This window comes from Colias philodice, chromosome 2, assembly GCF_061535455.1.
Source record: "Colias philodice isolate Cphi_HAF_F1 chromosome 2, ilColPhil1 Martin Lab GWU primary, whole genome shotgun sequence".
Lineage (NCBI taxonomy): Eukaryota > Metazoa > Arthropoda > Insecta > Lepidoptera > Pieridae > Colias > Colias philodice.
In genome coordinates, this window is record NC_143087.1 from 3279276 (window position 1) to 3293772 (window position 14497).

General features: G+C 31.9%; 1 protein-coding gene across 1 annotated transcript in view; it reads right to left on the reverse strand.

Moving 5' to 3' along the window:
• ck (unconventional myosin-VIIa ck) overlaps nucleotides 1-6340 on the reverse strand; it is a 35513-nt gene extending 29173 nt beyond the window's left edge. Inside the window, exon 1 of the mRNA XM_089702009.1 lies at nucleotides 5975-6340. The gene's annotated coding sequence lies outside the window, so the exon portion shown is untranslated. The remainder of the gene's footprint in view (nucleotides 1-5974) is intronic.
• Nucleotides 6341-14497: the final 8157 nt, after the last annotated feature.

Genomic DNA, 14497 nt, shown 5'->3' on the forward strand with positions numbered 1-14497 from the left:
TTTTCAGTCGATAGTAATAGTATAATCACGATTGTATGGAAATCAAATAAAAAGATTATGAAAATCTGGCAATAGTTTATCTGTTATACGATTATATGGGAACCAAATAAAAAGATTATGAAAATTTGGCAATAGTTTATTTGGAAAATGGTACGATGGGAAACAAAAAAAAGTATTCTGAAAATCTGGTATATTGAGATCTGGATTATGAGAATACGGGAAACAAAAAAATACTTTTTAAAAATCTGGTTTTGGTGCATCTGGAAATTGATTCATCTGGGAAATTAAAAAAGGAATTTTAAAAATTTGTCAAACATTACATCTGTCTTTTAAAAGTTCTAACAACCGTTTTCGGGGTTTTAAGATTCGGGTAATAGAAATTCGAGTTTTTAATAGGTTACCAAGAAAATCAGCTCGAATTTCCGTGCTTACATTACATTTTTTAGACATAAATATTCCGATAATGTATAGATAGCAACGTGCGTCGAATCGATTCGTCCGTTTTGACCTCACGCGCGACGACGCACGATCGCAGTGAAAGTCGTGTCGTCGATCGAATCCATTTCATATTCCCATTGCAATGCATGCTTCATTATGTATGTATTGTTAGACATTGATGAGTGTATGCAAATATGCAAGTTAGCACGTACTTTGAGTCTGAAAATATTTCTTTCTGCTTTTAATATGATTGACACGTTGTTAATAGCTATATATATAAAGTATATATGGATTACTTAAATTATTTACTGTCGTTTAAAAAACACAAAAATATATCTACATATAAATGGTAAAATTAGTAATATAATTTGTATATTCGTTTTAAAAATTTAATAATTTTAGTGAACTATAGTCGTTGAAGTCTTTTATATCGGATAGATTAAATCATAGAGTCCGTCAGTAAGTAATAATTTATATTTTTGACGAAATACATTAGTATTAATAAGAACAATTAAAGTTCAATTAACAAATATTAATAAAACATAAAAATCTTATTAATAAAGCCTAGATTTATGCATTTCTACGTACAATACGTCCACGAAGACGTATAGTATATTTCTTGTTAAAATCTTTTCCATACAGTTAAAAGTTAAAGTTAATAGTTACACCATTAAATGCTTAGATTTGTCCAGTCCAGAGCAGTAATTAATATTAATTAATACTTTCACTTGCTCCAGTTTTCGGACCTAAGAGGAAACGAATGCAGTCAAACTTATTAATTTGGTAACGGTTGTGCGAAATGTGTATCAGTAATACCCACATACCATAATGTTTCGAATGGAAGGCCATATTGTTTTTCACTTATTTCTCTATGAATCTTATTTATAATTAGCTTCCGCACACGACTTTGTACGTGCATCCCCGTTTTTCCCCGTTCCCACAAGAATTTCGGGAAATCCTTTCTTAGCGGATGCCTACGTCCTAACATCTACCTGATTGCCAAATTTCAGCCCGATACGTCCAGTGGTCTGGGCTGTGCGTTAATAGATCACTATATCAGTCACCTTTGAGTTTTATATATAAAGATAGATTTAAATGTATTTCTTTTATATGAATAAAGATTTTGTGTAGTCTCAAAATAATAAGTATAACAAAAGGACGTTGATGTTGACATCAATGTAATTTTTTTGGCAAAGCAAGTTAAGGGTTATGAAATTCTTCTTATAAAGTTACATAGTCAATCGATTGCTGGAATATTTACGCAATATTTATCAATGACGTAACTTTAAAACTAATTCAATTTTAATGAGATAATAACTAGCTCATTATATCCTCTAATCGGATTATGTTTTTATCCATATCATGCAAACAATTTAACACACAAAACTCAAGAGGCTGTATAGTTTTCCTTCCGTTTCAAGATTAAGTACCCATATCCTATATAGGCCCTGTATATGTGAGTGTTTAATGTAACATTTTTTAATATTTCTCGTTTTATTTTTAAAAAGTTATTATTGCCATTTTACTCATTAGGTGCCTTCGATATCAATTTAAAGTTTTTTGATATCTGCAATAGTTACGGAATAATCGAACACACACTTAACGATTACACCCTGTATAGGTGATAGTGTATAGACATTGGACACATTATGTGGATACATAGGTAATGATGCAGAGTGCCAAACCGGTATTTCGACTATTCAAAATCAACAGATTCCATAAGAGGATAAGGAATTGAAAGCGGTTCTAGAATTCTAGACTAATTATATACTTATTTAAAGAATTCAATATGTGTAAGATATAACTTTGTATATGGTTAAATGTTAACGAACTGTTGAAGATATCAAAAATTTATAATATTTTCGCATTGAGTTATACATATGGAGACGACACCTCCTACATCACTTATGTTCCGCTCAACATACGCCATATGGCGTAACTGCACGCTCATTTTTTATTTGTTTTAAAGTGAAACGCATCAAATATGCCTTCGTGTGTGTTACAATATTGCACAAATAATACAAATAATACGGAAAAGTGCAAAGGAATAACTTTCATCGGTAAGTACCTAACTAGATAATAATTTTTAAAACTTAGTTAGAGCAAAAAAATGGCGCACAGATTTTGTTCGTGGTGTCTGCTCCATACGTAGTACTATTATCTCAATGTATTTTCGTCTGTTCTTGAGTATAACGCAATATATTTATGGGAAGAAGAATTCAAGAAAAAATGATTCAATAGAATGTTTATACCTTCATTCATATTCGTTACTTTTAAAAGTGAAGCAAAGCTAACGTGTGGGTCTTAAATATCACATATTATTATACACATATTTGCAATATCTCATTGTTTCTTACGTCAATATTACTCGATTCGCTCAATAGTGCTAGTAACTTTCTATGGGAATTGTGAAAAGCAATTTGTATTGTTTATTCCTTACACGAGAAGGCCGTGTGTACATTACCTATAATCGTAAGACTGGTTTCTTATAATAGGCTATTTGACAAGGTTTTGAAAACTGTCTCAAATTATTAAGATACGTTTATAGAGCACACAAAACACATGTTTCTTAATTTTTTGTAGTTATTCATTGAGAAAATGGAAAATAAAAACATGATATTCAAATACGCCGCCAAAACACAATTTTGAAGAATATGGCGTCTCGCGACCATGGTGACGTCACAGCGGCGTAAACATCAACTTGCTCCTAGTACTTATTGTTCGTTTTTGTTTTAATTATAGTATAATTAAGTTAATCTGTTTAAAAACCAGAAAATGAGTTCTTATAGGTGGTGTGTAGTTCCTGGATGCAGAAATACAACTATTAAAACCCCTGACAAACTATTTATATGTGCTCCAAAAGATATAAAAATGCGTAGAAAGTGGTTGCAGTTAGCTCGCAGGAATCCAAGTGATATTAGATAATATATCAATTAAAACAGTTATATTTTTTTGTGAAGACCACTTCGATGTAAGTATGGTGTTGAATACCTAGTAGGCAGTTTATTTTATTTGCAATACATAGTATAAATCGTCTCATTACTTACCTGCTTGAGGTAAGATAATGATATATATAAATTGATGATGACGTGTTTGTATTGATATTGAAAATAATCAATACAAACACGTCAATCCTATAAACTGGATGGCTGAAATGAAAAACAAAGGACTTAATCTAAAAAATGTATAATTCATAATTATTGTGCTATTGTGATTCATGTTTGTAGGTACAATTAACTAAAAAGGTAATGAATGACGATTGAAATATTAACTTACGTAGCTGTTTTCACATTTCTCAATTGAGGAGCGTAAAAATCTTGGTTGTTTTTAAAGAACATGCCAACCAATATAGCGTCCACTTTAGGTGGATTTCTACTGTTTGCTTTTTCGAAATTCGGTTCCATGACAAACAAAAATAACACATAAAGAACAAAACTGATTACAGACACCTTGAATCACAAGAAATAAGTTATACAAGAAACAAAACCAAAAGCGAAATTCAGCAACGACGTGAGTAAACGTTGGGATCACTTGTTATTTACGCCGCTGTGACGTCATGGCAGATGCAGCCAATCATGGATGTTTTCGGTCACGTGGTAATTTTAAAAAATATGATGTTTTTTCTCGACGATTTATAAATAAATAAGTTATTATTTATATAATCTATTAATTTAAATCGCTTCATAAACCTTATATATATATGGATTGCACAAAAAAGTAATTTATTTTTTATACTGTCAAATAGCCTATTGATGCCTTGTTTTGTTTTGTGTATCGCCTCTATACAAGGATTATGATGTTCTTAAGTTACTGCGACAAGGTACTTTGTAATCGATTGGCTTCGCGGTTAGTTTCGTATTACAGTATCATTTCAAACAAACTATGAGAACTAAATTTTCCCACATATTTTTTTGGTCAATAAAACATATACAGGGTGTCCCACTATAAGTATACTAAGCGCGAAGGGACTTGTAGTTTTGCATACACTGATCACGAAAAAAATACTTAAACAACAAAATTACGCCAAAAATTCTTTGCTCAATTTTTCCTTTCAAAATTCATGTTTTCTTCTCTAGCTTCGCGCAGCCGGCATATAACGCTTCGCTAATGTGAGCATTTTGTCTATAAAAAAATAATCTTAAATGATAGCTCACGTGCGGGTGGCAAAGTTGGGCGGGTTGCTTTTTAGGGGTGTACACATAGAGTTTTAAGAATTCATCTATTTGAAAAAAAAAACTGCGTCTGGAATTTTATTTTTATTTTTTACGTACTCAGCGTATGCAAAACTATAACCTCCTTTGAGCTTAATATACCAACAGTGGGACACCCTGTATAGTAAAATGGTCCTCCTGACTGATTTTGGCCACAGCAGCAAATCTCGATTGAGACTAGCCAAAAATTCTTCTTATCTTCATACTAGACAAAAATGTCTTCTTTTCACCCAATAGAAGGTCTTTGACAATGTCCACTAAATTGACAGGACTTAAAGACCAATCAACCCCTTCTTGTTGATAGACAGTTCTCTGGAGAAAATAGTCCACAGGACTGACGCCTTTCTGTGCTCTCCGATACACGGGAGTGTTCCAAGAGTGTTTATTGTTCATGTTTAGTGTGAGAGTTGTTATATATGTAGGTATAAAGTGTGTTATGGTTATAAAACACGTTGATTAAGATGGAGGCTATAAAGATAAGTTGTAGACAACATACTTTTTCCTACAACTCTAGTGTAACCCTCACAAAAGATCATAAAAGTATTCAAATAATGCATTAACAGACACATGTGTGATGTGAACATTTATTTTGTTTTATATATAGTTAAGTTTGGGTTATAGAGTGTATGTGAAAAAAAGTTTGTTACTTATCGTTTAATTTAATATAGTTTTCCCTAGTTTTCCAAATTTCCTTACAAGTTGCGTACATTTCGAGTTGTATCTCACAGTGTTAGCCCAGCCAACTTTGGGTGCAATTCAATATTAGTTGACTGTTTCTAGTTTTAAATTTTGTGTTATATTATAAACATACGATAGATTAGCTGTTAAAGCGATAGCTTTTTAGTGACATAACATGTTGAATAGTGTTTAAAGTGTTACAATACGGAAACGTGCTTATTAACGATGCACTTAACATTCCTTCCCAAGAATGTTATTATGCGATGAAATGCGATTATGAAACAAATGTGGGTACTATACTACTGGTGGAATTCTTTATTAAAATTCTAATAAGATTCTTAGCCGGATAAAGCACCGAGATTAGACAATTTCTTCAATCCTCGCTTAGCAACGGTAAATTTCGTATCGCCCGCACAATATAACACGTCAAATCACACATTTCTATGGAAACTGTTGACTAAGCGGTACAACATGTAAAGGTGTTAAAATCTCTGAGTAAACAACGCTACGTGGATTGCATTCCGACGCTAAGAATAAACTAGAATTATATCTTTGTAAGGGATTAAAACCAGATTATGTACACACGATAGTTTCAGTCACCTGACTGACTGTAAACAGAGGCAGGTCATAGTCAACTAAATATTTACCGTTATGATCTGCTTCTCGATCAGGCGCCAGCACTGGAGCTCGTCATATCACACACACTTAGTATAGACACTTGTGATCACACACACAGGTTCACAGGTCACAAAACTTCGGGCATTTCGCGATAATAGCACGTAAGGGCCGCGACAGTTCGCACGGGACCACGAAATGCGACAGACCGTAAATGTTAACCTACCTGTATGGCTTGCGTGTCGACTGTCGGTCCACCGGACCGGGGCGACTGTTTTACCGACGCCCACCTGTATAATCCCTCACACAACCTCACACAATTTTAAACTTAATTAAACACCGCTTATTTATATTTCATTCTATAAATGTTTATTAAAAAGAAATAAGAAACAGTAAAATTTATGCTCAGACCGTATAGCTTAGACAGTTTTCATGTACAACTTGACGCAAAAGCCTTAATCTGCTTTACCGACAAAGTTAACGCCATCTAGGGAAAAAATCATTTATTACAACGTGCAAGCGCATTTAACCTGGCCGATACGATTTATTTATTTATTTATTTAAATTCTTTATTTAACACACACAACGATACGATATTATTATTTGGTGATTAGTATGGAACTATTCTGTCCAATGTTTTATTTATATAATTGATGTAGTCTCAAACATAAAAGTAAATTTGAAAAAGTATATATATGTACTTACCAAATTTTTTGTTGGTTCACATATACCTAATATAAATGTGATGTTAAATAAATACGAAATATGTGCACAATAAAAATTGTCTTCCATGTATGTAACAGAGTACTGAGATTGTGTACACGCAAAAAATGGTTTGTAAAAAAATCTATTGAGTATACTTTTTAACAATTTAAATTAGTAACAACTTGAATGAAAATATGGCAACAGATGAGTGCAAATCAAAACCGATATCGTATCGGAAATTATAAATATGTCGCATCAGTTATAAAGATTTAAGTAATTAAAGACAATATATTCAGATTACCATTTTATTTTAATAACGTTTAACGTGAGTTCAGAATTCGGAAACGAAATTTTAAACAATGCATAATGACAAAAACAAATGACAGATCAATGATCTATATCACAGATTCGAACCTTCAAAGCCTTTAAGGCTGCGAACAAAGTGTACAAGAGGTACTCTCTCGCGCCGTTAGAGGGCACTTATTTCAATATGGCATATTATTATACGTAACTCAATATTTAAAACGATAAATCGTTTACTTAAATAGTCATTGTCTATAAGGCAATAATTGACATGCCACGTGGTCAATCAGTATTAACATAAGGTATATGTGACGTGCGGAATTGTCCCACTCGCTTATTTGTACACATCCGTGTTAAAGATTGATTAGCATTGACAATGTTTGCAAATTATATACTTGGAGATGATATATTAACCGTATGATACATACTGATGATATGTATTTTACTCTAGCTATTGCATTCCATGTACCTATGCCTGATTCTGGATCCTAATTATTGTGCAATTTGATATACCAACCTAGTTTTACTGAAGTAAATTCAAAATAAGTTTAACTGTGTCTACATAAATATTTCTTTATTTCGCGAAATGCGAGAAGACAGTTTTGAGTCGCTTTCGCCCGATAGTCGTATGTTTTGTCATAGTCAGTAGATGTACTTTATATACAAAAATATATCATGCCATTAACTTGCTGTTTTAAATATTTAACTTTAAAATATGCTTCCAACAAACAACAGCTATAATAGAGAACCTCTGTTGCGAAAAGTTTCATAAACAAGATAAAAAGTAAAACAACTAAAACCCAACTACGACAAAAAACGACGCTGAAAAAGTATAAAACAAAAGTTAAATTGATGAACTAATAAAGAAGCTATGAACGAAAAGATGTGAATTATATGCAATCAGCCCATGAATACAGGTAAAGTCACAAGCAAATGCTAGTAATATATATATATATATATATATATTCAAAATGTGCAAGTAAAAAGCTTTCAAATGATACCAAACACGGCATATTTATCTTAACTTTATATTTTTACTCTGTATGTTTTGTCCGCTAGAGGGCGCCACATTAGATTTTGTGAAACCCCATATAGCCTATAACCAGCGGACAATTAAGACGCTTCTAATGATATGTCATTTGTCGAATTCTGATAAGTAGTTTAGAAGTTACGAGGGAACAGATGAACATACATACATACATACATACATATATACATACATACATACATACATACATACATACATACATACATACATAGCCTGTCAAAATCATAACCCTCCTTTTGCTTTGCCGTAGTCGGGTAAAAAATATTTTTTGTACAAAATGCCTTAACCTCTATCTACCATATAACGCAATCTCACTGAAGATCAATAATAGCAATAAAATAAATATTAATAGAATATTAAAATCTAACTTAGCATGTTAAATATTGACAAATTTATGTTACACACCAAGCTAAAAAAAACCAAATCATTAGTTCGAAACAGGATACGACGAATTTATCTAAGAACGTTTTATTTAAAAATCTTTTCATATGTAAATAGTGTTTGTATTGCGAAGTTATTACCATACATTTAGTAATCGTTTATGGCTAAGGTCGAATGCAATTTAATTCGTGTAGGTACATATAGATACTAATAGGGGTTCGTCGCTCAAGAGAATAGTAATTACATGATAATAATTACAAAGTCCATACAAATAATGCCATGCGAAGTATGAAAGTTCATATGTTTGAAATAAAAACTTAAGTACATAGCGCTCTAGCACAGCTTTAGTCTGAAAATAGCTCCTTACCTATCTGATAAAAAGAAAACAACGTACATCTTTTTATCTCAAGCTGCTTTCCTTGTAAAACTGGAAAAGCAAGACGAGTCAAATATTTTTGTTCCCTCGAACGATTAGTCATGAAACATATGGTCCTTATGCAGATTAATGCAATAAATATTAATGTATGAAGTTGTTACTTGAGGACAAACAGGGTTGAGGTTATGTAACAGTGTCAAGATCTTAACACGATACTCCTATTGTTGTTATTGAAACATATCTATATACTAATATTATGAAGCTGAAGAGTTTGTTTGTTTGTTTGAACGCGCTAATCTCAGGAATAACTGGTCCGATTTGAAAAATTCTTTCGGTGTTATATAGCCCATTTATCGAGGAGGGCTATAGGCAATATCATCACGCTAAGACCAACAGGAGCGGAGCCACGCGGGTGAAACCGCGGAGCGCAGATAGTTATTTATATTTATAAATAGCTGAAGAAATAAATGTATTCAACCGCAAGATATCAATCAACCAGATATATTTTTCAACGCTGTATCTAACCACATGATAAAATCTACAGCGAATATTTAAAAGAGTTTTTTGTTCAGAAAACATTCCCTATTATAGTGATACAATTATTATGTTATATTGCCAAGAATAATATTGAATGTGACATCCGCTTTTGGTAGGTAAATCCAGCTAAGGTGTTGCAACTTGTAAGTAAGCAGATACTGAAAACAATATTTTATACAGGTACAAGTTCAAGTCATCCCTCTACGGACACACAGTAATTGATCTAAACGTGCCTATTCGATGCGTATATAAAAGGAAAATAGTTAGTTAATTATCCAGTTTATAATATTTTAGATCTGATTATAAACAAATTTGAATGCGTCATATAATAAAGCTCTGTTGATAATAATATCTTCGTAATTATGCATACTTCGCCGCACATCCGCATGGGCTAAGATATATTATTTTATAATAAAATCTTTATGTGCACCTGCCCCCCTAGACAAGTGGCTTTCTATTAGCGTAAAGTTCAATAGAATAGATTATGAATGTATGAGATTGACGTAATCAATCGTCGTCGTCGTCGTAATCAAACGTCAATCTCATACATTCCTATTCTATTCTATTGAACTTTACGCTAATAGAAAGCCACTTGTCTAGGGGGGCTGTTCAAATATTATTAACCTGTTGTAAAACTATGTTGTGTAATTTTATTATATACAGTCATGTAAAACTTACAATGTTAGCCTGATACCTTAATTAAAGTTTGTATGCCTGCATATAAATGAATAAATAAAAATATAACCCCACATACTCTCTCGTGGGTGGATGTATGTGTTCAAACCCCCAAAGGTAGCGAACGCAACTGTAAGAAGAAATATACAAATGATGGGCAATTCGTTTTGAAAACTGCCAGTTGAACTTCCAATATAACCAAATACAATTTCTCAAATCTTACAGTTAGGTTTAATATTTTAAACTATGAGAATACGTCGTTAATTATTCGTTAATACGTGTAGATATATTGTACTTTATATTAAAGTTCAGCTCTATAATCTAACGGTAAGTTATCTCGTGATACAGGACAATAGAATACGGATGTGAACTTTCTTGTTTAGCTGATTATCTAACAAGGTAATATCAATGGCAATGAACCAAGAAACAGTAGAAATACCACGACAATGAATCGCCATGCACGTTCCACTATTACAAAGCTATTTAAGCGCTTGAAGAATTAACTCAGTTAAAAACTATATGCCAACAGCGCTTGCACATCGCTTTATGGTAGTAGAGTTCCGCTTAGCACGCATCTCACATTCTCGTATCCAAATATGTAGCCAGGATCTAATATTATCATTAAATATCAAGAAACATAGACATTTTAGATAAATGTTATTTTAAGTCTATTGCCTGGTTAACGTCCCGGATACTTAATACATACTTATACATAAGAATATATCAAATTATATTAAAAATATGCATGCTCCATCAAAATATTGTATTGCAATATGTGTACATATAAACGAGAATAATTTTAAATCGGTGAATTATAAAGTTTAATTAAGCTATAAACATTGTAAACGATTGCATAATCATATGAACGATAATGTATGTACATAATTGTGTTTTAAATATATAGCTACATGTACAAATGTAAAAACATAATAATAACTACATATACATATGTATATTAAGTCTGTAGGGCATTTTGTAAGTAGCTATTTAGCAATCTGTGACTTTGTGGCGAGAAGTCAAGGACTTGTTATCCAAATTTTTGGAAAGAGGTCCCATCCTCACCTTTGGATTGCCTTTACTCGTGTAGGTATTTGAAATAACATTTAAAAGTGATGCGACACCGGCATGTCTGTCAATTGTTCAGGCATATTACACCTACTCAGTAATCAGGCGCCTACCTACCGAATTTGTAAAGCATTATCTTCAAGTATTTTGGATTTTAGCAAAATTTGCAAATGCAATTAGTTTCTCTTACTCAACCGATGTATGCTTATATACCTTCCCTACTATCCAGTTATTTAAAACCCAATACAATACACTACAATATTCCTGCTTCTATCGCGAGTAGCCTATTGCTCTACATAGCTTCTAGTTAAACCATGATAGATGAATAATACATGTCATGTAATATATTGTGTGATTAAATCATTGATTTTTAACCAACAAAATATTTTAGGTTTCAGGTTTTCATTTCAATTACAATTATGTAATACACAACATCGATAATAATTTAAAATAAAAACGACGATAAAAATTCAAATTTTATTTTACGATTGAATATTGAAATAATTAAAGCTCAGATTTTTATCAGATTTCATCCAATATAACATCGAATATAAGCTAATAAAATCGCATCAATAGTGGTTCTGAATAAATTGAATCTTGTTTCTTGTCACACTATAAATATTTAGTAGACAGCGCGACGCTAGCCTGCGAACTTTGCCAACATCCGCTTGCGGTCATCTTGTCGAAAAACACCTAACTTATTTAACATTTTAACCTTTTAATAAGTGTGTTTTATTATAAAAAGTTTAAAAAATAATTTCGAATTGTATTCGTGATATCAAGTTAGACAATTTAATAGGTATTATTTTGATTCCACCTTTTTTCTATCGTTTATAGCAAATAGTTTGAAAAGATGTCTCTATAGAGATAACATTCTAAATTAGCATTAATAAAAAATATATCAAATCATAAATCTATAGTTTATGATAAAACAGAAATTTCGAATTCCTTTCTTCGACAAATGTCCTTGAGGCATCATTTAACCCGGATGAGAAAAATTATCGAAGCGCGGAACCGCGTCCATCAATATTTATGAGTTAGGAATGCGCATAAAAACAATACATCCGCGATAATTCGGCTGATCTAGTATACCGATTATATCTTCGATCTGATACGATATATTTTCCATGTCAAACAACTCTTCAAGTGTCCCGTGACCAATCAACAGTTCAAATGAAGCGGATATTGAACCGTATGAGGAAAATTGAAATAATTGAGGTGATACAACCTTATACATCAATTATTCAGCATGAGTTAGATGAAACTTTAACTATCCAAGATATAATGAAAGAGTCAATAAAATAACTGGACAAGCTTTCAGTAATCTGATCCCGTAATAAGGTAGGAACTTTTCTTTAGACTAGTTTAGTAGGCCTGCTTGTCTCGGCTCGATCTGGGCAAAGAAAAAATATTTCACTCGTGAACAGTGTAGCTTTCTGTTAGTGGAATACTTTTCATGGTCGAATTAGAAGAGGGCCCCTACAAACGCACAAAGTAAGAAACTATACCTCTTTAAAATATAAGAATAGAAAGAAGAAGTAAAGTTATATCTTCGGTGTCATCAAACTTTAATGTAGGTGCACAATCATTCGCCAACAAAAAGCTAATGATCAATAAACCCTTGACTTTCATACGACCTACCCGACAATGCAAACGGTACGGTTCTTGTAATGGAGAGCTAAATACCAATAAAAACATGATCATATTGTTATGATCAGCATGATATACGTGAGTTGAACGACCTTGTGCCAGTGATTAGACGTGATCTGGTCACCGTGTGTTGCTGAGCCATGTCCAACTACATTCATGTTCATGTCAGGGCTAATTGACACCTCCTTGCGAAATCGTAATGAGGAAGTGAATGGCCGAAATTAGACTTTCTTTAAATTCGTCTCTTGAATTCAATATGATATACCATTGTGTTCGCCGTTCTTTTGCGTTTTTGCAGGCAGGGTAACATTAATTTTATATGGATAGGTACTACAGTCTACAGTATTCTTTCAAAACCTACATTTAGAATTAACTTCTCCTTTGTAGCAGAACTTTAGTGCAGAAAAAAGAAAATGACAATACTTGTAAAAAAATACATTGAAATATAGTAACAAAACACGCCATTATATTTAAATTAAATTCGCTTTATACTATAAAAATTAATTATTTGTTCCAATTATTGAATAATTCATTGAACGTTTATGCCAATTGTTGCCCATTATCCTCGTTTGATTTATTGACTGCATTGTGTGAATATAGACCATGATTGATTTGATTTGATTTAAATATTATTACATTTATTACTTTATGTCAACGTAGTTTGAAATAAACAACCACACTGGTGACTAGTATAAAACGTATGTGACGAAGAACAAACGCGTAAAACAGAGGTATATTAATTATGGACAGACTAAATATAGTCATAATTTGATAGCACAAATTTATGTGAACTATACGATCTCGTGGACACAGGAGTTAGTTTTAACAATTTTTTCATAACTTGCATATATGTATTTTTGTAAAAAGTGGAAATATATATATATATATATATATTTCCACTTTTTACAAAAATACATATGTTAAATACTCTATCATACGTATCTCGCATATACCTAAGTACCTATCCTTTAATGGGTAATTGTTCAGCAGTAAAGAATGAAGCATGTAAAGTAGTAGGTACCTAACTATCTGCACGTTCGACATAATAATATATTTAATGTACTTCTGTATTCGGCTTATTGTTAGATAATAATATGCAATACACGTGTTGATATAATATTCGATAGGAAAATGATAAAATTCGTGTTCGCCTAATTTAAAATCGTTAGTAAATTAAATATTTATAAAGGCGCAAATTATTACCCATTCCGAATTTCTACATATGGAATTCCCAACAAAATTATCGTTGATCGATTATGTTTATTTTAGTCTGTAATTGGCTTTTTAGAGCGTTCCATGTGAGAAGATGACTCTCGCACGAGTTCCGCCAACATTTATTTGCTGAATGTTGGCTAAATTGCTGCGGTTAAATGACGCGATTATTTTTTCTTCTTATTATTATTTTCCACAGCGTAATGGGAATGGAATTGACGAACTGTGTAATTTTCTTTACTAGCTAGGTTTTTGCAGTGACTAATAAACGTTATTTTTCTATTATTTTTGGTAATAAGACAACCGGATAAACCTTTGATAACTTTACATTTTTATGAACATATACATACATATATGTTTCGTAACTTTTAGTTATGTATTTTTTATATTTACTACAATTCATTTGAATAATTTTAAACATACCATAATATTATATTTAAAATTAGATGTTAACTACTTATTAAAATGTTGACCTAGGCCGCGTACTACCAGGATGTTGTTGAAGTTTATCAATTGATAAATTTAATAAATAACAATCGTTCAAACTTTACTGTTGTCTTTAACATTTGGAAACATTTAAAATTTAAATGCAACTCAATTTCA